Source organism: Mobula hypostoma, chromosome 30 (assembly GCF_963921235.1).
Source record: "Mobula hypostoma chromosome 30, sMobHyp1.1, whole genome shotgun sequence".
Classification (NCBI taxonomy): domain Eukaryota; kingdom Metazoa; phylum Chordata; class Chondrichthyes; order Myliobatiformes; family Myliobatidae; genus Mobula; species Mobula hypostoma.
This window is the reverse complement of record NC_086126.1, coordinates 13,074,883-13,094,517: the sequence shown is the minus strand read 5'-3', so window position 1 is coordinate 13,094,517 and position 19,635 is coordinate 13,074,883. Positions and strand designations below refer to the sequence as shown.

At 48.5% G+C, this 19,635-nt stretch overlaps 1 protein-coding gene across 3 annotated transcripts in view; it reads left to right on the top strand.

Moving 5' to 3' along the window:
* dnajc4 (DnaJ (Hsp40) homolog, subfamily C, member 4) overlaps window positions 1-19,635 on the top strand; it is a 274,824-nt gene that overhangs the window by 151,777 nt on the left and 103,412 nt on the right. The window lies entirely within an intron of this gene.

The following is a 19,635-nucleotide window of genomic DNA, read 5'->3' as shown; positions in this document are numbered from 1 at the left end:
CACACCTATTATCACCTTATACTCGTGTTTATTGTGTGGAGAGCATTGTATCCGGTCTCTTCACTGTCTGGTATGGAGGGACCATTGCACAGGACCAGAGTGTTGCTGTTAAAATACGTGGAAAAGAAAGTGCTGGAGTCACTCAGGACTGTTTATCAGATGCGTCAACAATCAAACTGACAAAAATCAGCGAAAATAGTAAAAAAGACTGCAGTGCTCTGTGTGCGCTAGTATGATGAACTGATCAGCGAGGCTTTGGTCCTACTGCTGGCTGCTCTGGGGTTCAGACCCGAGGACTTAATTTGGTTCGGAGTGCTGTTTTGCGCTTTAATTATTTTCAGGATTTGCATTTTTTCTCCACTTTCTCTCGCGCATCGGGTGTCGGCCTTTAATTGTTTTTCTTTAATTGGGTTCTTTCGTGTTTCTTGCTTTTTTGGCTGCCTGTAAGCAGCTAAATCTCAAGGTTGTTGTATCCCCTATATGAAACCGCGCCCCCTCCGGTTTCCTTGGCTGCTAAGTCTGGGGAAGACACTCTCCGGACCTGCCAAACTCGTGAGATTGAGACCACTGTCCCGTCCCAAACCCAGGTTTGTGTGGATGCTGTGCTACTCTGTTAAAAATTAGTGCCCCGAAATAACAGACAGTAAACCGCATACAATTCAAGAAATTATATTTATGAATCTTAACTGAAGGGTTAGTAAAGAATAACAAAAAGAAAAGGGCCCATTTTAATTAAACAGTCAAATGTGCGCAAGTTGGAGCTCCGAGTTTCTCCATAGTTACTGATCCTCAATCGATCCTGCCCCTGGTTTCGTCGAATCACGGTCCCCTCTTAGTCGAATCCTACGACCTCTTCTCTCCTGCGTCTTCCCTCTTCATCTCCTCTCGAACAACAGCCCCAAGGCCAACCTTAGTTTCCGTCACCATAGAAACCTTCCCTCAGCTCTACCATCCAAATTGGATGCAACACATTTCTCCTTGTCCTTATCTTCAACAATAACCCAAACAAGCTGAAAACAGAACAAAACTGCCAAACGAAACACCCTACAGCATAACAGTAAAAATATGAACCAGGGCATTACATATATATACTTTGATAATAAATATACTCTGAATCTTTGAAGAAAACTGTCAATATTTACAGGAAGATATCTACCAGAAAGCACAGTAAAAGCTCCAAACTATTTTTGTCCAATGTAAACTCCTGGCAGCTGCGATCACTCTCCCCTACTGAGAGCTCAGAGCGCGCACAAAATGCTGGAGGAACTCAGCAGGCCAGGCAGCATCTGTGGAAAAGAGTATTGCTGACGTTTCGGCCCGAGATGCTTTTCTGTAGGTGCTGCCTGGCCTGCTGAGTTCCTCCGGCATTTTGCCTGTGTTACATCGGTCAGTAGTGTTCAATATCGAGGACATCTTCGAAAGGAAGTCGGCATCCATCATTAAGGACCCCCACCACCCAGGACATGCCCTCTTGTCACCACTATCATCGGAGAGGAGGTACAGGAGCCTGAAGACACACACTCAGTGTTTTAGGAGCAACTTCGTGCACTCCACCGTCAAATTTCTGAATGGACAACAGACCCATAAACACGACCTCACGATTCGCTCTCTTTTTGCACAAATTATCTAATTTAATCTTTTTGTGCGTGTTTCTTATTGTAATTTATGGTGCTTTTTTAATGCATTGCACTGTGCAGCTGTGGCAAAACGACAGATTGCTTGACGTATGTCGCTGGTAATAAGCCTGTTTCTGACTCTGATGCTGAAGTTGCTTTCTTTGTGCTGCCAGTCTCTCAAATTAAACCAGAGTAGGATGCCAGGACAGTGCGGCCGAAACTTTATAAATATTGTGCGTACACCCTTCCCGCTCCCCCGGTTTCACCTATCACCTACTTCTTCTCCTCTCCCCCACCTTCTTACTCTGACCTCTAATCTGTTTTTTCCCAGTCCTGATGAAGGGTCTCGGCCCGAAACGTCGACTGTTCACTCTTTTCCATTGATGCTGCCTGGCCTGCTAAGTCCCTCCCAGCATTTTGCGTGTGTTACTGTGGATTTCCAGCATCTGCAGATTTTCTCTTGTCTGCACGTATATTTGGAGTGTTTGTTAAGACGTCAGAGGGAGCTTTACATAGCATCTAAATCATGCTACCCCGGTGAGTCTGTGAACAGCTATTAACCACTGCTGCACACAGGAACGTGTGTGGTGACAATGTAGTCGAAACTTTCCAAAGACACCTTGGGTAAGTTATTTCTTTAATATCCATGCAGTGGCCACTCTGTTAGGCACACCTGTACACCTGCTCGTTAATACAAATGTCTAATCAGCCAATCATGTGGCAGCAACTCAATGCATAAAAGCATGCAGACACAGTCAAGAGGCTCAGACCAAAGATCAGAATGGGGAAGAAATGTGATCTAAGTGACTTTTACCGTGGAATGCTGGTGCCTGATGGGGTGGTTTAATTATCTCAGAAACTGGTGACTTCAATAGACGATAGGTGCAGGAGTAGGCCATTTGGCCCTTCGAGTCAGCACCGCCATTCACTGTGATCATGGTTGATCATCCACAATCAGTACCCCATTCCCGCTTGGGATTTTCACACACAGCAGTCTCTAGAGTTTACAGAGAATGGCGCGAGAAGCAAAAAAAAAACACATCCAGTGAGCGGCAGTTCTGTGGGTAAAAACGCCTCGTTAATGGGAGAGGTCTGAGGAGACTGGCCAGACTGGTTCCAGCTAACAGGAAGGCGACAGTAACTCAGATGACCACCCGTTACAGCAGCGGTGTGCAGGAGAACATCTCTGAATGCACAGCGCGCCTAATCTTGATGTCAGTGGGCTACAGCAGCAGAAGACCACGGAGATACACTCAGTGGCCACTTTATCAGATACGGGAGGTGCCTGGCAGTGATGACGATTCCATTACTGCTGCTGTCTGTAAGGAGTTTGCTCGTACTCCCATGCTTCCTCCAGGTGCTCTGGATTCCTCCCGCCCTCAAAAGATGCATGGATTAGAGTCAGCAAGCTGTGAGCAGGCTATACAGGCATCAAAGCGTGGCAACACTTACGGCCTCCCCCCAGCACAATCCTTGCCGATTCGATTTGACGCCGAGCAATGCATTGCACTCTGTGTTTCGAAGGACCGCTGACAAATGGAGCTAGCTTTTCTTTCTTTCTCTCCCGGCTCTCCTCGGACTGTGTCGGTTGTCGATGCAGTTGTCTCCGCTCTCTCGTCGCCGCCGCGCCGCTGATCTCAGGGCGCGGCTTTCCCTTCGCAGGCGTTGCACACAAAGGGCGGGATTTCCCTTCCTCCACCTCTGCTGCTGCCCTCGCTGGCATCGCCTCCATTTCCCGAACATCCGCGCTCACCCCTTCTTCCCGCCACCTTGACAGTGATAGAGTTCCTTGTGTCCTTACCTACCGGCCCTCGAGCCTCCGCATCCAACACCTCATTCTCCGCAACTTCCGCCATTTCCAAAGAGGTCCTACTACTAAACATATCTTTACCTCCCCGTACCATTTCCCCAGGGATCGCTCCCTCCGTTATTCCCTTGTCCACTCATCCCTCCCCACTAACCTCCCTCCCAGCACTTATCCCTGCAAGTGGCCAAATTCCTACACCTGCCCACTCACCTCCTCCCTCACCTCCATTCAGGTCCCTAAACAGTCCTTCCAGATGAGGCAACTGTTGTGTCCGGTGCCTCCTCTACGTCAGTGAGACCCACCGCAAATTGGGAAATCACTTAGCTGAGCACCTCCACAACATCTGCCAAAAGTGGAACTTCCCAGTGGCCAACCATTTTAAATCCGATTCCCATTCTTGTTCCCGACGTGCCGATCCGCGGCCTCCTCTTGTGCCACGATCAGGCCACCCTCAGGGTGGAGGAGCAGCATTTCCCTCCCCCTCCCCTCTTCTTCTGTTCCCCGCATCTTCTTCTCCTCACCTCTTCTCACCTGCCTATCACCTCCCCCTGCTGCGCCTCCTTCCTTTCCTTTCCCCTATGGTCCACTCTCCTCTCCTACCAGATGCCTTCTTCTCCGATCCTTTATCTTTCCCACCTACCCGACTTCATCCGTCACCTCCTGGCTATCCTCCTTCCCCTCCCCCCAGCTTTTTAAGCCGTTGTCTTGCCCCCCCTCACTTCCTTTCCAGTCCCGAAGAAGGGTCTCGGCCCGAAACGTCGACTGTCTGTTCATTTCCATAGATGCTGAGTTCTTGCAGCATTGTGCATATATGTGTGTGTGTGTGTGTGTGTGTGTGTGTGTGTGTGTGTTGCATTTCACTACATGTTACTCGTGACAAATAAATAAAGCTAATCTTTAAAAGGGCCATTGCTCCAGGTCTGATCAAAGAGAGGGCATTTAAGCAGGGTCTTAAGTTAGTGGGAAGTCGAATGCAGAAGGGCAGAGAGCGTAGTTGAAGTTTGGGTGTAACTGGCAGGCAGAGTGAGAAAGAGCAGAGCCGCAGGGAAGAGTGGGACCGGAAGGTCACGAAGCGGTGGATCCGTGCGAGCGTTCGAACCCCCGGATGAGAATCATTACATCTCAAACGCTGCTGTATCTGCGGCATTGTGGACCTCTTGTCTTGCCGGGCCTTCATTCATTCCCTCCTTTCAAACATGGGCGCAGGAGATTTTTAACATCACAATGAGCACGCACAAAGGGCTTTTTCATTTTCGAGCGAGCGCCTCATTTGCATTGAGCTTTGAAAGTAGGATTTGGGCACCAGAACGGGAAATACGAGCAGGCTTCTTTCCCTCGTATGTATTCCCCAGCTGACCGGCGCACTATAGATTCCCAGCATTTTCTCTTTTCATCATTTCCAACACTTACGAGTGTTAAGCATTCAGAATGATACGACGGCAGTTTGAGGAGATTTGCTACTTCACCTAAAACACTCTACAGATGTACTAGGGAGAGCATTCTGACTGGCTGCATCGCCGTCTGGTATGGCGGTGGGGGGTGGTGTGGTGGGGGCTACTGCACAGGATCGAAGTAAGCTGCAGAGAGTTGTAAACTCAGTCAGCTCCATCATGGGCACCGGCCTCCGTAGTATCCAGGACATCTTCAAGGAGCGGTGCCTCAGAAAGGCGGCGTCCATCATTAAGGACCCCCACCACCCAGGACATGCCCTCTTCTCATTGCTACCATCAGGAAGGAGGTACAGGAGCCTGAAGACACACACTCAACGATTCAGGAACAGCTTCTTCCCCTCTGCCATTTGATTTCTGAATGGACATTGAACCCATGAACACTACCTCACTACTTTTTTATTTCCATTTTTGCACTGCTTATGTAATTTAACTATTTGATATATATACACACACACACACTGTAATTCAAAGGTACAATTTAATATCAGAGAAATGTGTACAATATACATCCTGAAATGCTTTTTTCTTCGCAGACATCCACGAAAACAGAGGAGTTCCCCAAAGAATGACGACAGTTAAATGTTAGAACCCCGAAGTCCCTCCCCCCAGGTCCCTCCCTCCCGCGCGTAAGCGGCAGCGAACAACAATCCCCCCCTCCCCCCACCGGCGAAGAAAAGCATTGGCACCCGCCACCGAGCACTCAAGCGTGTGCAAAGCAACAGCAAAGACACAGATTTGCAGTTACCCCGAAGGCTTTGCGTTTCACCCGGTATTCGACATCCCACAGGCTCTCTCTCTTCCTAATAAGGGAGAAGGAGATGTCTCCATTTTCCCAGCGAGCAGGGAGACAGAACAACAACTCACAGTATTTTTTCTTTCACTATGAATTGCATTGTACTGCTGTCGCAAGGACAACAAATTTCACGATATATGCCAGTGATACTAAACCTGATTCTGATTTTGAGAGTGAAGGGCTTGGGGCAACTTAGAACTGGGAACAATGATGCTAGTTAACCTGTAAATCTTACGCACCAAACCGTGGAGAGCAGTCCGACGGGTTGCATCACCGTCTGGTCAGGAGGGGCCACTGCACAGGATCGGGAAAAGGCTGCAGAAAGTTGTAAGCTCAGCCAGCTCTGTCATGGGCGTTGGCCTCCCCAGCAACGCGTTGAGTTTGAGATTTCGTCTGTCACCTAAAACACTTGAAAACTATTATGGATGTACTGTGGAGAGCATTCTGACTGACTGCATCACCATCTGGTATCGAGGGTGGCGGTGGTGGGGTGGGAGCACTGCACAGGATCGAAGTAAGCTGCAGAGAGTTGTAAACTCAGTCAGCTCCATCATGGGCACCAGCCGCCGTAGTATCCAGGACATCTTCAAGGAGCGGTGCCTCAGAAAGGCAGTGTCCGTCATTAAGGACCCCCACCACCCAGGACGTGCCCTTTTCTCATTGCTACCGTCAGGTAGGAAGTACAGAAGCCTGAAGACACACACTTAGTGATTCAGGAACAGCTTCTTCCCCTCTGCCATCGGATTTCTGAATGGACATTGAACCCATGAAGAACACTAACTACTTTTTTATTTCTGTTTTTACACCACTTATTTAATCTAGTTTGGTCTAGTCTGTGCAAGGAGCGACGCCCCACATAGACTTCCAATCTGCGCCTTGAAAGGCATGAAAATGCCCGACGCAGGCCTCTCATGGTCTGAGTCAACGTTCCCCTATTTAATCTAACTGTAAGTCACAGAATTTTTTCTCTGTTATCATGCGTTGTATTGCACTGCTGCCGCAAAGTTAGCAAGTTTCACGACGTATGCCGGTGATATCAACCCTGATTCTGATTCTGATCGAGGTCAAACTTAAAAAGGTGGCGTCCGTCATTAGGGTCCTACAACACCCAGGACATCCCCTCTTCTCACTGCTCCCATCGGAGCGGGGACGCAGGAGAGCCTCAGCGTTCCAGCGACAGCTTCTTCCCTCCACGGTCAGATTACTGAACAGACGAGCACAGGGGGCCAAGTCGGTTTTACGGTACCGGCGACCCCGGTTCAATTCCCGCCGCTGCCTGTAAGGAGTGTGTATGCTCTCCCCGTGACCGTGGGGGTTTCCTCCCACAATGCAAAGACGTACCTGTTATAGGTTAATTCGTCAATATAAGTTGTCCTGTGATTAGGCTAGAGTTAACTTGGGGGCCGCCGGGCGGTGCCACTCGGAGGGCTGGAAGGCCCGCATCTGCGCAGTATCTCAATAAATAAGTGAACAGCCTCAGAACATTACCTCACATTTTTCTTTGGCTCTCCTTTTTACACTACTCAATTAATTTAGTTTATATATTGTAGTGTTTACGATTTAATTTTTGTATTGCACTGTCCTGTTGCCATAACAACAGCTTTCACAACACATGTCAGCGTTATTAAACCGGATTCTGATTCTGCTTCAGGCCGCAGTTCAATGAACCTTTGTTGAGAATGCTAAATGTGTCACAGTTTCGCCCCCCCGTAAGAAGATTACTGTGTACTGCTTTGACCTTCTCCCAGAGTAACCTCTTTGTTCGTTTTCGTGCCCTGTTATGTCCACAGGGCAGTGCACAGACAATCCGATGTCTTTTTTATTTCCAGCGTGTTTCTTTTTAACACAGTTGCTCTGTGGCATGCTGCCAGTAAGGAGGACATTTGCCTTTGGTGAACACTCCTATCAAATGGCGCAGCCTTCTGAAGTCGGACAAAATTCAAACTCGATCCATTACCAAACTTTGTACATGTCACCGTACGGCGTAGCGGTTAGCACGGCACTTTACAGTACCGACAACCGGGGTTCAATTCGCACTGCTGCCTGTAAGGAGTTTGTACGTTCAAACCCGTGACCGCGTGGGTTTCCTCTGGGTGCTCTGGTTTCCTCCCACAGTCCAACGACGTACCGGTTGGTAGGTTTATTGGTCATTGTGAGTTGTCCCGTGATTAAGCTAGGGTTAAATTGAGGGATTGCTGGGTGGCATGTATCTCAATAAAAAAATAAATATTACCCTGACATTTATTTCCTTGTGTGCATTTATAGTAGAAGAAAGGAAAGAGACAAACAAACACTCTGAAAAAGATGACAGACTGTGCAAATACACTAACTAACTAACTAACTAACTAACTAACTAATATTGGGAACACAAGTTGTGGAGTTTGTTTAACCAGTTGTGGAACCAGTTCAGTGTTGAGGTGAGCGAAGTTATCCACACTGGTTCAGGAGCCTGATGGTTGAGGGTAATAACTGCTCCTGAACCTGGTGGTGTGGGACCTGATGGTTGAGGGGTAATAACTGTTCCTGAACTTGGTGGTGTGGGACCTGATGGTTGAGGGGTGATAACTGTCCCTGAACCTGGTGGTGTGGGACCTGATGCCTGAGGAGTGTTAACTGTCCCCCTGAACCTGATGATGTGGGACCTGATGGTTGAGGGGTGATACTGTCCCTGAACCTCGTGGTGTGGGACCTGATGGTTGAGGGGTGATAACTGTTCCTGAACCTGGTGGTGTGGGACCTGATGGTTGAGGGGTAATAACTGTTCCTGAACCTGGTGGTGTGGGACCTGATGGTTGAGGGGTAATAACTGTCCCTGAACCTGGTGGTGTGGGACCTGATGGGTGAGGGTAATAACTGTCCCTGAACCTGGTGGTGTGGGACCTGACGGTTGAGGGGTAATAACTGTCCCTGAACCTCGTGGTGTGGGACCTGACGGTCGAGGGGTGATAACTGTTCCTGAACCTGGTGGTGTGGGACCTGATGGTTGAGGGGTAATAACTGTTCCTGAACCTGGTGGTGTGGGACCTGATGGTTGAGGGGTAATAACTGTTCCTGAACCTGGTGGTGTGGGACCTGATGGTTGAGAGGTGATAACTGTCCCTGAACCTGGTGGTGTGGGACCTGATTGTTGAGGGGTGATAACTGTCCCTGAACCTGGTGGTGTGGGACCTGATGGTTGAGGGGTGATAACTGTCCCTGAACCTGGTGGTGTGGGACCTGACGGTCGAGGGGTGATAACTGTTCCTGAACCTGGTGGTGTGGGACCTGATGGTTGAGGGGTGATAACTGTCCCTGAACCTGGTGGTGTGGGACCTGATGGTTGAGGGGTGATAACTGTCCCTGAACCTGGTGGTGTGGGACCTGATGGTTGAGGGGTGATAACTGTCCCTGAACCTGGTGGTGTGGGACCTGCGGCTCCTGTACCTGCTTCCCGATGGCAGCAGCGAGAAGAGAGCACAGTCTTGTGGCGGCACATCCTGTAAGTGTGCTCGATGGCGGGGCGGAGGGGGGGGGGCGGCATTGCCTGTGATGGTCTGGGCCGTATCCACCACTTTCTTTCCGTTCCTGGGCACTGCTGTTTCCACGCAAGGCTCTAATGCATCCAGTCAGGATGCCCTCCACTATCGAAGTTTGTCAAAGTTTTCGATGACATGCAAAATCTGCGCAGACGTTTCAGGGAGGAGAGGTGCTTCGTGCCTTCGTTGCGATAGTTACGTGCCATCACAAGGAAGTCACAACAGATATCGTGCTCGTGAACAATACCAAGAGCAGACATTAGGCGCATTAGCACCACGAAAGATCTTTGACTGAGCCCTGCTATCAGTCTCATAATTACGTCACAGTCTTTTCTTTCTGTCCTTTTTGGTGCACAGATCCAATTCCCTTTTGAATTTGCTTTCACTGCCCTTTCAGGCAGTGCACATCCCGTTCCAGATCATAATAAACTCACTGCGTAAAAATATTTTTCTTCGTCTCCCCTTTGGTTTTGCTGCCAATTACTTTTGATCTGTGTCCTTTGGTTACCAAACCCTGTGCCAGTGAAAACAGTTTCCCCTTATTTACTCTATCAGAGTCCCTGAGTTTTCAATTTCCTCTTTAACTTTTAAAGAGAACAATCCCAGTTACACCAGCCTCTCCAAAAAGAAGTCACAGATTACTAGAGAGTATCTCCCTGGTAATTCGCACCCATGTTTGCTCCAAGGTGCTGGAATATTTTTCTCATACAGGGATCCCAGAAACGAACACGTACCTGTCAGATTAGGGTTTGGGGTACTGGGATGTGGGGAGTTAGAGGTCTGATCAGGGTTTGAGGTACTGGGATGTGGGGAGTTAGAGATAAGTTTAGGGTTTGGGGTACTGGGATGTGAGGAGTTAGAGGTCCGATTAGGGTTTAGGGTACCGGGATGTGGGAGCTAGAGGTGAGATCAGGGTTTGGGGTACTGGGATGTGAGGAGTTAGAGGTCTGATCAGGGTTTGGGGTACTGGGATGTGGGGAGTTAGAGATAAGTTTAGGGTTTAGGGTACTGGGATGTGAGGAGTTAGAGGTCAGATTAGGGTTTGGGGTATCGGGATGTGGGGAGTTAGAGGTCAGATCAAGGTTTGGGGTACTGGGATGTGGGGAGTTAGAGGTCAGATCAGGGTTTAGGGACAGGGATATGGGAGCTAGAGGTCAGATCAGGGTTTGGGGTACTGGAATGTGGGGAGTTAGAGGTCAGATTAGGGTTTAGAGACAGCGATGTGGGGAAATTAGAGGTTATATTAGTTGTCCCTCTCTTCAGGAGGGGAGGAAGAAAGAAAACAGGGAATTATAGACCGGTTAGCCTGACGTCAGTGGTGGGAAAGATGCTGGAGTCAATTATAAAAGATGAAATTACGACACATCTGGATAGTAGTAACAGGATTGGTCCGAGTCAGCATGGATTTACAAAGGGGAAATCGTGCTTGACTAACCTTCTAGAATTTTTTGAGGAAGTAACTATGAAAATGGACAAGGGAGAGCCAGTGGATGTAATGTGCCTGGACTTTCAGAAAGCCTTTGCTGAAGTCCCACATAGGAGATTAGTGGGCAAAATTAGGGCACATGGTATTGGGGGCAGAGTACTGACATGGATTGAAAATTGGCTGGCTGATAGAAAACAAAGAGTAGCGATTAATGGGTCCCTTTCGGAATGGCAGGCGGTGACCAGTGGGGTACCACAGCTGTTTACAATATATATTAATGATTTAGATGGGGGAATTAAAAGTAACATTAGCAAATTTGCCGATAACACAAAGCTGGGTGGCAGTGTGAAATGTGAGGAGGATGTTATGAGAATGCAGGGTGACTTGGACAGGCTGGGTGAGTGGGCGGATGCATGGCAGATGCTGTTTAATGTGGATAAATGTGAGGTTATCCACTTTGGTGGTAAGAACAGGAAGGCAGATTATTATCTAAATGGAGTCAAGTTAGGAAAACGGGAAGCACAACAGGATCTAGGTGTTCTTGTACATCAGTCACTGAAAGCAAGCATGCAAGTACAGCAGGCAGTGAAGAAAGCTAATGTCACGCTGGCCTTCATAACAAGGGGAATTGAGTATAAGAGCAAAGAGGTCCTTCTGCAGCTGTACAGGGCCCTGGTGAGACCACACCTGGAGTACTGTGTACAGTTTTGGTCTCCAAGTTTGAGGAAGGACATTCTTGCTATTGAGGGAGTGCAGCGTAGGTTCACAAGGTTAATTCCCAGGATGGCGGGACTGTCATATGTCGAAAGATTGGAGCAGCTGGGCTTGTATACTCTGGAATTTAGAAGGCTGAGAGGGGATCTTATTGAAACATATAAGATTATCAAGGGATTGGACACGCTGCAGGCAGGAAGCATGTTCCCACTGATGGGTGAGACCAGAACCAGAGGCCACAGTTTAAGAATAAGGGGTAGGCCATTTAGAACGGAGTTGAGGAAAAACTTTTTCACCCAGAGAGTGGTGGATATATGGAATGCTCTGCCCCAGAAGGCAGTGGAGGCCATGTCTCTGGATGCTTTCAAAAAAGAGATGGATAGAGCTCTTAAAGATAGCGGAATCAAAGGCTATGGGGAGAAAGCAGGAACTGGATACTGATTGTGGATGATCAGCCGTGATCACAGTGAATGGCGATGCTGGCTTGACGGGCCGAATGGCCTACTCCTGCACCTATTGTCTATTGTCTATTTAGGGACGGATGTAGGGAGTTAGAGCTCAGATTAGGGTTTAGGGTCAGCAATGTGGGGAATTCAGAGGTCAGGTTAAGGTTTAGGGACAGAGATATGGGCTGCCCCAGGGCAGATAATCTCAGTACCAGAACGTGTGGCGAAACTTGTGGGCTGCCCCCACTGAGCAGCATTGAGATTTATCAACACAAGGGCTGAGCGAGCTCGGGCTTTTCTCTGGATTGATGGGAGATGAGAGGTGACTTGATATGAAGTATAGATTAAATGGGCAGTAATTGACTTTTCCCTAGGGTGGAAGTGGCTAATACTCAAGGGCATAAACAGAACACAAGCCCTAGAGTGCTTGAAAGTAGGTTGTGGAACCAGTTCAGTGTTGAGGTGAGTGAAGTTACCCACACTGGTTCATGCGCCTGATGGTTGAGGGGTGATCACTGTTCCTGAACCTCGTAGTGTGGACCTGATGGTTGAGGGGTGATAACTGTTCCTGAACCTGGTGGTGTGGGACCTGATGGTTGAGGGGTGATAACTGTTCCTGAACCTGGTGGTGTGGGACCTGATGGTTGAGGGGTAATAACTGTTCCTGAACCTGGTGGTGTGGGACCTGATGGTTGAGGGGTGATAACTGTTCCTGAACCTGGTGGTGTGGGACCTGATGGTTGAGGGGTGATAACTGTCCCTGAACCTGGTGGTGTGGGACCTGATGGTTGAGGGGTAATAACTGTTCCTGAACCTGGTGGTGTGGGACCTGATGGTTGAGGGGTGATAACTGTTCCTGAACCTGGTGGTGTGGGACCTGATGGTTGAGGGGTGATAACTGTCCCTGAACCTGGTGGTGTGGGACCTGATGGTTGAGGGGTAATAACTGTTCCTGAACCTGGTGGTGTGGGACCTGATGGTTGAGGGGTGATAACTGTTCCTGAACCTGGTGGTGTGGGACCTGATGGTTGAGGGGTAATAACTGTTCCTGAACCTGGTGGTGTGGGACCTGATGGTTGAGGGGTGATAACTGTTCCTGAACCTGGTGGTGTGGGACCTGAGGCTCCTGCACCTCAATCCCAATGGCAGCAGTGAGAAGGGAGCGTGGTGTGGACGGTGGGGGTCCTGGATGGTAGATGCCGCTTTGCCCATGTAGATGGGCTCAATGGTGGGATCGGGGGAGCTTTGCCTGTGATGTGTGCAGCACTCCTTGTAGGCTTTTCCATTTTGGGCATCAGTGTTTCCATACCAGGCCGTAATGCAACCAGCCAGGATAATCTCCGCTGGGTAGACATAGAAGTTTGTCAAAGTTTCCAGATGACAGGCCGAATGCAGTACATCTTTCAGGCTTACATTATAGCTCCTAGTGCTGAGAACGAGCTGACTTTGAGAGGGGATGTCAAATCAAGTCCGTGTGTGCCATCCCAGTGGATGGAAAAGATCCCAAGGTTTTATTTCCAAGAGGTGCCGGGAAGTTCTCGCTGTGGACTGTCAAAGCTTATCTGTCACTCAGCGCCGTTCAGACGCATGTTCTGCTCCTCATCAGGATCAGATTTATCATCGACGGTCTGGGCCGAGACCCTTCATCGGGACTGGTGAGGGTCGAGGCCTGAAACGTCAACTCTTGATTCCTCTCCAGAGATGCTGCCTAACCTGTCCGAGTGTGAGTGTGTGTGTGTGTGTTACTCCTGATTTCACGCATCTGCAGAATCTCTTGTGCTTGTGTTGCTTCAGATTTATAATCACTGCCCTTTGTGATGTAAAGTTTGTTGCTTTGCGGCAGCCCTGCAGGACAAAGACATTAAGTCACCAAAACTTACTAAAACAAACAGTCCCAGCAAAAAGGAATAATGATAAACAAAGGAGATTCTGCAGATGTTGGAAATCCAAAGTGACACGCACCGAAAGCTGGAGGAACTCAGGAAATGAGTAAACAGTCAACGCTTTGGACTCGTGTATGATGAAGGGGTCTCTGCCTGACCCTTTCCACTCAACGTCACCAAGACCAAGAGAGTGATTGTGGACTTCAGAACGGGTGGGACGAGGGAACACGCACCAGTCCTCATAGAGGGATCAGAGGTGGCCTCAAAAAGGCAGCGTCCATCATTAAGGACCCCCACCACCCAGGTCACGCATTGTTCTCATTGCTACCGTCAGGAAGGAGGTACAGAAGCCTGAAGGCACACACTCAACGATTCAGGAACAGCTTCTTCCCCTCTGCCGTCCGATTTCTGAATGGGCGTTGAACCCGTGAACACCACCTCACTAATTTTTATTCCTGTTATTTGCACTACTTATTGAATTTAACTATTTTATTTATCTCTCCATACTGTATACCCGGCTGGTGGCGTAGTGGCATCAGCGCCGGACTTCGGGACGGAAGGTCCTGAGTTCGAATCCAGCTGGCTCCCCTGCACGCTTTCCATCCATGCTGGGTTTCGAGCTGGTGATCTCTTTGGAAACTCACCCGGCAGAAGGCAATGGCAAACCACTGCTGTAACTTGCCTCGTACGCGGTTCCCCACTACATCAAAGAGGCATGGAGGGAAATAGTCCACTAACTGGAGAAACACCGGATGCGACGTACCTTTCCTTTCCTTTATTCATACTGTAATTCACAGATTTTTTTCTATCTGTATGTTGTACTGTACTGCTGCCACAAAGTTAACAAATTTCACGACATATGCCAGTGATTTTAAACCTGATTCTGATTGGGTTTCTAAGTATTGAGTGCAGGAGATGGGATGTTATGTTGAAATTGTATAAGATGTGAGATGTTGGGGGCTATCGGGACTTTGAGAATTTTTTTTACCATGCCCACGGTCTGCTCTTTATCAAATTACGGTATTCCTTTGCACTGTTGTAACTATATGTTATAATTATGTGGTTTTTGTCAGTTTTAGTCTTGGTCTGTCTTGTGTTTCTGTGATATCATACTGGAGGAACGTATCATTTTTTAATGCATGCATTTCTAAATGACAATAAACGAGGACTGAGTGTCCTCATAATCTAAGATATTATTGAGGCTTAATTTGCGTATTGTATACAGTTTTGGTCACTTACCCTCAGGAAAAACGTAAATAAGGTTGAAAGGTCTGGAGGACCTGAGTTTTAAGGAAAGATTGAACAGGTTAGGACTTTATTCCATGGAACATAGAAGATTGACATGAAATTTGATAGAGGTATACAATATTATGAGGGGTATAGATAGGGAAAATGCAAACAGGCTTTTTCCACTGAGGTTTGGTGGGACTACAACCTGAGGTCGTGGGCTAAGGGTGAAAGGTGAATAGTTTAAGAGGAACATGAGGGGAAATCGGATGGCAGAGAGGGTCAAGTTGTTTGTGAATCATTGAGTGCAGGTCTTCAGGCTTGTTTACCTCCTCCAAGGTGGGGTTGGAGTCCTGTGTGTGGGGTTGGCGGGGAGAGAACAGGGCTTTTCTTTGCTGCTGTCTTGTAGCTGTTGCTTGTGTTGTTCTGCTGACTATGGTGGGCATGCCCCGTTGGCCCCCGGAATGTGTGGGGACATTTGCGGGCTGCCCCCAGCGCGGGCTTTGAGTGCGTTGGCTGTTAACGCAAGTGATGCATTTCACTATATGCTTCGATGGGCATGAGATTAATAAATCTGGATCCAAATCCGAATTTGAAGAAGAGGACATGCCCAGATGACCAAGGTCCTTGTTGATGGATGCTGCCTTCTTGCCGGAAGAAGATGGTGCCAGCGAACAACGCGACCAAGGACGACGTCCTCCAGACAGTTCACAACACTCCTTCTTTCACTTCACTTACATCTTGTTTTTCTTTCAAACGTGGCTCTGCAACTGTTGGAGCCTGTGATCTCCATTTTGGCGCAGAGTTTTCATGCTGACTGAGCGAACTGGTGCCCCTGCCGTCTCCGCGAGAGTTCCACGAGGTTTCAAGCTAAGTGTGTGGCCTGGAAGCCTGGAGACAGCATGCGAGCCCAGGATCAGCTCCGTTTCTCGCCTAGGAAGATTGGAATTTTCAAGGCCAGAGCGGAAGGCGAACGGGCGTTTGGCGCCATCGAACAGCCTCTCGCTCGCCGCTGCAGGAGGAAGGTCCTTGCATTGGAATGGCCCCTCTCTCTCTCCCTCGATGCTGTGGGAGGATGGTGCTGAAGCTCTGGGTCCGCAGTTTGTGGATTAGACTCTGTAGTTCCCGTTACAATGTGGTCCTGGTTTCTAGTCGCTCATTTTTTTTGTCGCTACCTTGGGCGATTTTGAATCGAGGGCGGCCGAACAGTGAGCTGAACTGAATATGTCTGGACTCTTTTGATTTTGTGTTTGATATCCTGTGCTTTCTGCACTTTTTTTGCAGTTGTTTACACAATTTGTTTTTTTTTAATGCTTGGGGGAAGGTGGGCTGATGTTTTTCTTTGAACGGGTTCCATGGTTTTCTTTGTTCTGCGGTTGTCTGTGTGGAAGATGAATCGCAGGGTTGTACACTGCATATGTGCTTTGACGATGAATGTACTTTGAATCTTTGAATGGTCTTGAAGTACCACATTGAAGTGGGGAGCTTTGTGCCCACGGTGGAGCTGGCTCACTCTCCATCCCGTTGCAGCCTCCTGCAATCCTGCCCATTGGCGGCTCCATCCCAGACGGTGATGCAACCCCTCAGAATGCTCTCTGCCATAAATCGATAGAAATCTATAGAAGTCTTTAGTAACATGCCTTCCTATGCTTTTGGGCCCCAAGACAGATGTTTACGCCCAGGAATTTGAAGCTGCTCACCCTTTTCATTGCTGACCCCGCTATGAGGACCGTTCTCCTGACCTCCTCTCCTTTGTGAGGTCCACAGTCAGTTCCCTGGTCTTGCTGACATCGAGTGTTTTGTGTATTAAGTCATTAATGTAAATATCATCAGACAATTGGGACAAGTGAACAGATACAGCACAGAGCTCCACAAAACAGGAAGGATACAGATTCGACCAATGAATTCTTTTGCCTGTGACCCCGCTGGCATTTAGGGCAGCAGTGAAGGTCCCCCATCTCTGGCGGTGTTCACGGCTTCCTTCATCGTGTCAGTAGCTTCCTCTCAGTTTTCACTACCATCAGTCATGCAAGTCCCGGGTGGAGACTCAGGAATGCCATCACTCAGATGAAGAATGATTCTTCATTGCTGTTTCCGTAACAGTTTTGACTGACCAGTCAGGGTTGTCGGCCCCGACCCTGGAGGACCGGTGGACCACTCTCAGTCTGGCCTCTGCCCTCTGACCTGTTTGGCTGTAGTCAATGTGCCATTGAGGCACACAAGCCCCCAAATCATGGGAAGCTTGTGGCCCTCTTGGAGGGCATGGCAGTTAGTGTGACGCTATAGTCGCACGAATTATGTCGCCAGAGAATGGTACTGGTAGGTAAGAAGCTGCCTCTTTATTCCACAAAACAAGATACAGCAGGTATCTTATGGAGACACTTTTGGTGGACGGGTCTGGCTCGGTATTTTATGTGCCGAACATCAAAGGGCGATTCCATATTCACAATCCATCCACAATGCTTGCTTTGAAACTACACACAAACTTCACACTTCCCGATTCGCACTCACACCACAGACATCAAAGTGAATTTTAATCAGCACCACCTGGTCCGTGATTCAAGGCTTTTAGGAACCCATTGTTCAGTGCTGCATTTTAAATTAAACCTACAATCTATATTCAGGTTTGAAGGTTGGTGGCTGAGGTCATTTGCTAGAGGTGCTAAACACAAAAATCGCTCCAACAGACGCCATTACAGCTCGGGCCGTCAGAGTTCGGAATTCAATCCTAGTGTTTCCTATAAGGAATTCAATAACGTCCTCCCGGTGGAATGTGTGGATTTTCTCCGGGTGCTCCGGTTTCCTCCCACAGTCCAAATGCATATCAGTCCGTAGGTTAATTGGTCATTGTAAATTGTCCTGTGATTATGTTAAATCAGGGGGGTTTCAGGGGTTGCTGGATGGTGCAGCTTGAAGTGCCAATTCTGTGCTGTATCACAAACTAAAATATAATAGTAATGTCAAATTGTACAGATACAGAATATGCTTATTATAGTTCAAAATTCAAAGTAAATTTTATTATCAGAGTACATATATGTCACCAATACAACCCTGAGATTCATTTTCCTGCGGGCATACTCAGCAAGTCTATAGAATAGTAACTGTAAACAGGATCAGTGAGAGATCAGCCAGAGAGCAGAAGACAACGCAACACTCACAACACGCTTGAGCAACTCAGCAGGTCGGGCAGCATCCGTGGAAACAGTGAGTCGACGTTTCGGGCTGGAACCCTTCGCCGCCGGAAACATGGGCTCATCGTTTCCACGGATGCTGCCCGACCTGCTGAGTTCCTCCAGCGTGTTGTGAGTGTTGCTTTGATCCCAGCATCTGCAGATTATTTTGTGTAGAAGACAACTCACTGTGCAAATACAAATGCAAATATAAATAAATAGCAATAAATAATGAGAACATGAGGTAAAGAATCCTTAAAGTGAGATCATTGGTTGTGGGAACATCTCAATGGTTGGGCAAGTGAGTGTAGTTATCCCCTTTTGTTCAGGAGCCTGATGGTTGAGGGGTAGTAACTGTTCCTGAACCCGATGGTGTGAGTCCTGAGGCTCTTGTACCTTCTACCTGATGGCAGCAGCGAGAAGAGAGCATGGCCTGGGTGGTGGGCGTCTCTGATGATGGACGCTGCTTTCCTGTGACAGCGTTTCATGTAGACGTGTTCAATGTGGGAAGGGCTTTACCCGTGAGAGGGGTAAGGGAGGGAGAGACAGATAGCGGTTAAAAAGCAACACTCCATGACGGATCAAAACTCCCCACAGGTGCTGCCTGGGCTGCTGAGTTCCTCCAGCATCTTGTGTGTGTTACTCTGGATTTCCAGCATCTGCAGAATCTCTCGTGTTTATTTGATGTTTTAGATGTATGCATTTTGACCAGAACTTCTGATGAAACATTCACTCTCTGTAGATGTTGCCTGTCGAACGTTTAAAGACTTACTGATCTCCAGCTTTCAGAATACTTTGCTTTCGTTTCAGAACTTGATCTTAACTGTCCTCTATTGGGTGCCAGTAGCTTAGTGAGAAAGTGTTCACCTTGCTGGCAATGCCTGTACCCCGGGAAGAAAAGGATGGCTCCTCAGTGGCTGAGTGAGTGTCGGAAGCATCATGCAGGTGCTGGAAATTCAGAGCAACGCAGGCAGACAAAATGCTGGAGGAACCCAGCAGGTCGGGCAGCATCTGTGGAGGGGAATAAACAGTCGACGTTTCGGGCCCTGGCCCTTCATCAGGACTGGAAAGGCAGGGACAAGACAGGCAAGGTTTCGGGCTGAGACACTTCATCAAGACCAGAAAGGCAGGGGGAAGAACCCTGAATGAGGAGGTGGAGGGAGTCGAGGAGTACAAGCTGGCAGGTGAAAAAATGAAATTATGTGAAGGATGAGGGGGAAGGTGGGTGGGTGGGGCCTGACGGCATTAACGTTGATTTCTTGAAGTTCCGGTCATTTCTCCCCTTCCCCCTTCTCGCTTTTCCCATTCCCTATTCTGCCTCCCTTCTCACGCCTTCCCTTTTCCTCAACTGTCTACCCCCTCCTCCCCTTTCTCCCACGGTCCACTCTCCTCTCCTACCAGATTCTTCTTTCTTCAGCCCTTGCAGTCGGTTTGCGAGCAGCTGTGGTTGCTGTGTTGCTGAAGTTCAGAGTTTGATCAGTGTGTGTTGCTTTCCTGTCGACTGATGTCTCTAATTGACTAGCTGAAGTTCCTTTGATAAGAACATCCAAGAATGCGAGCTGGCTTTCCTTTTCAATAACCGTCGTG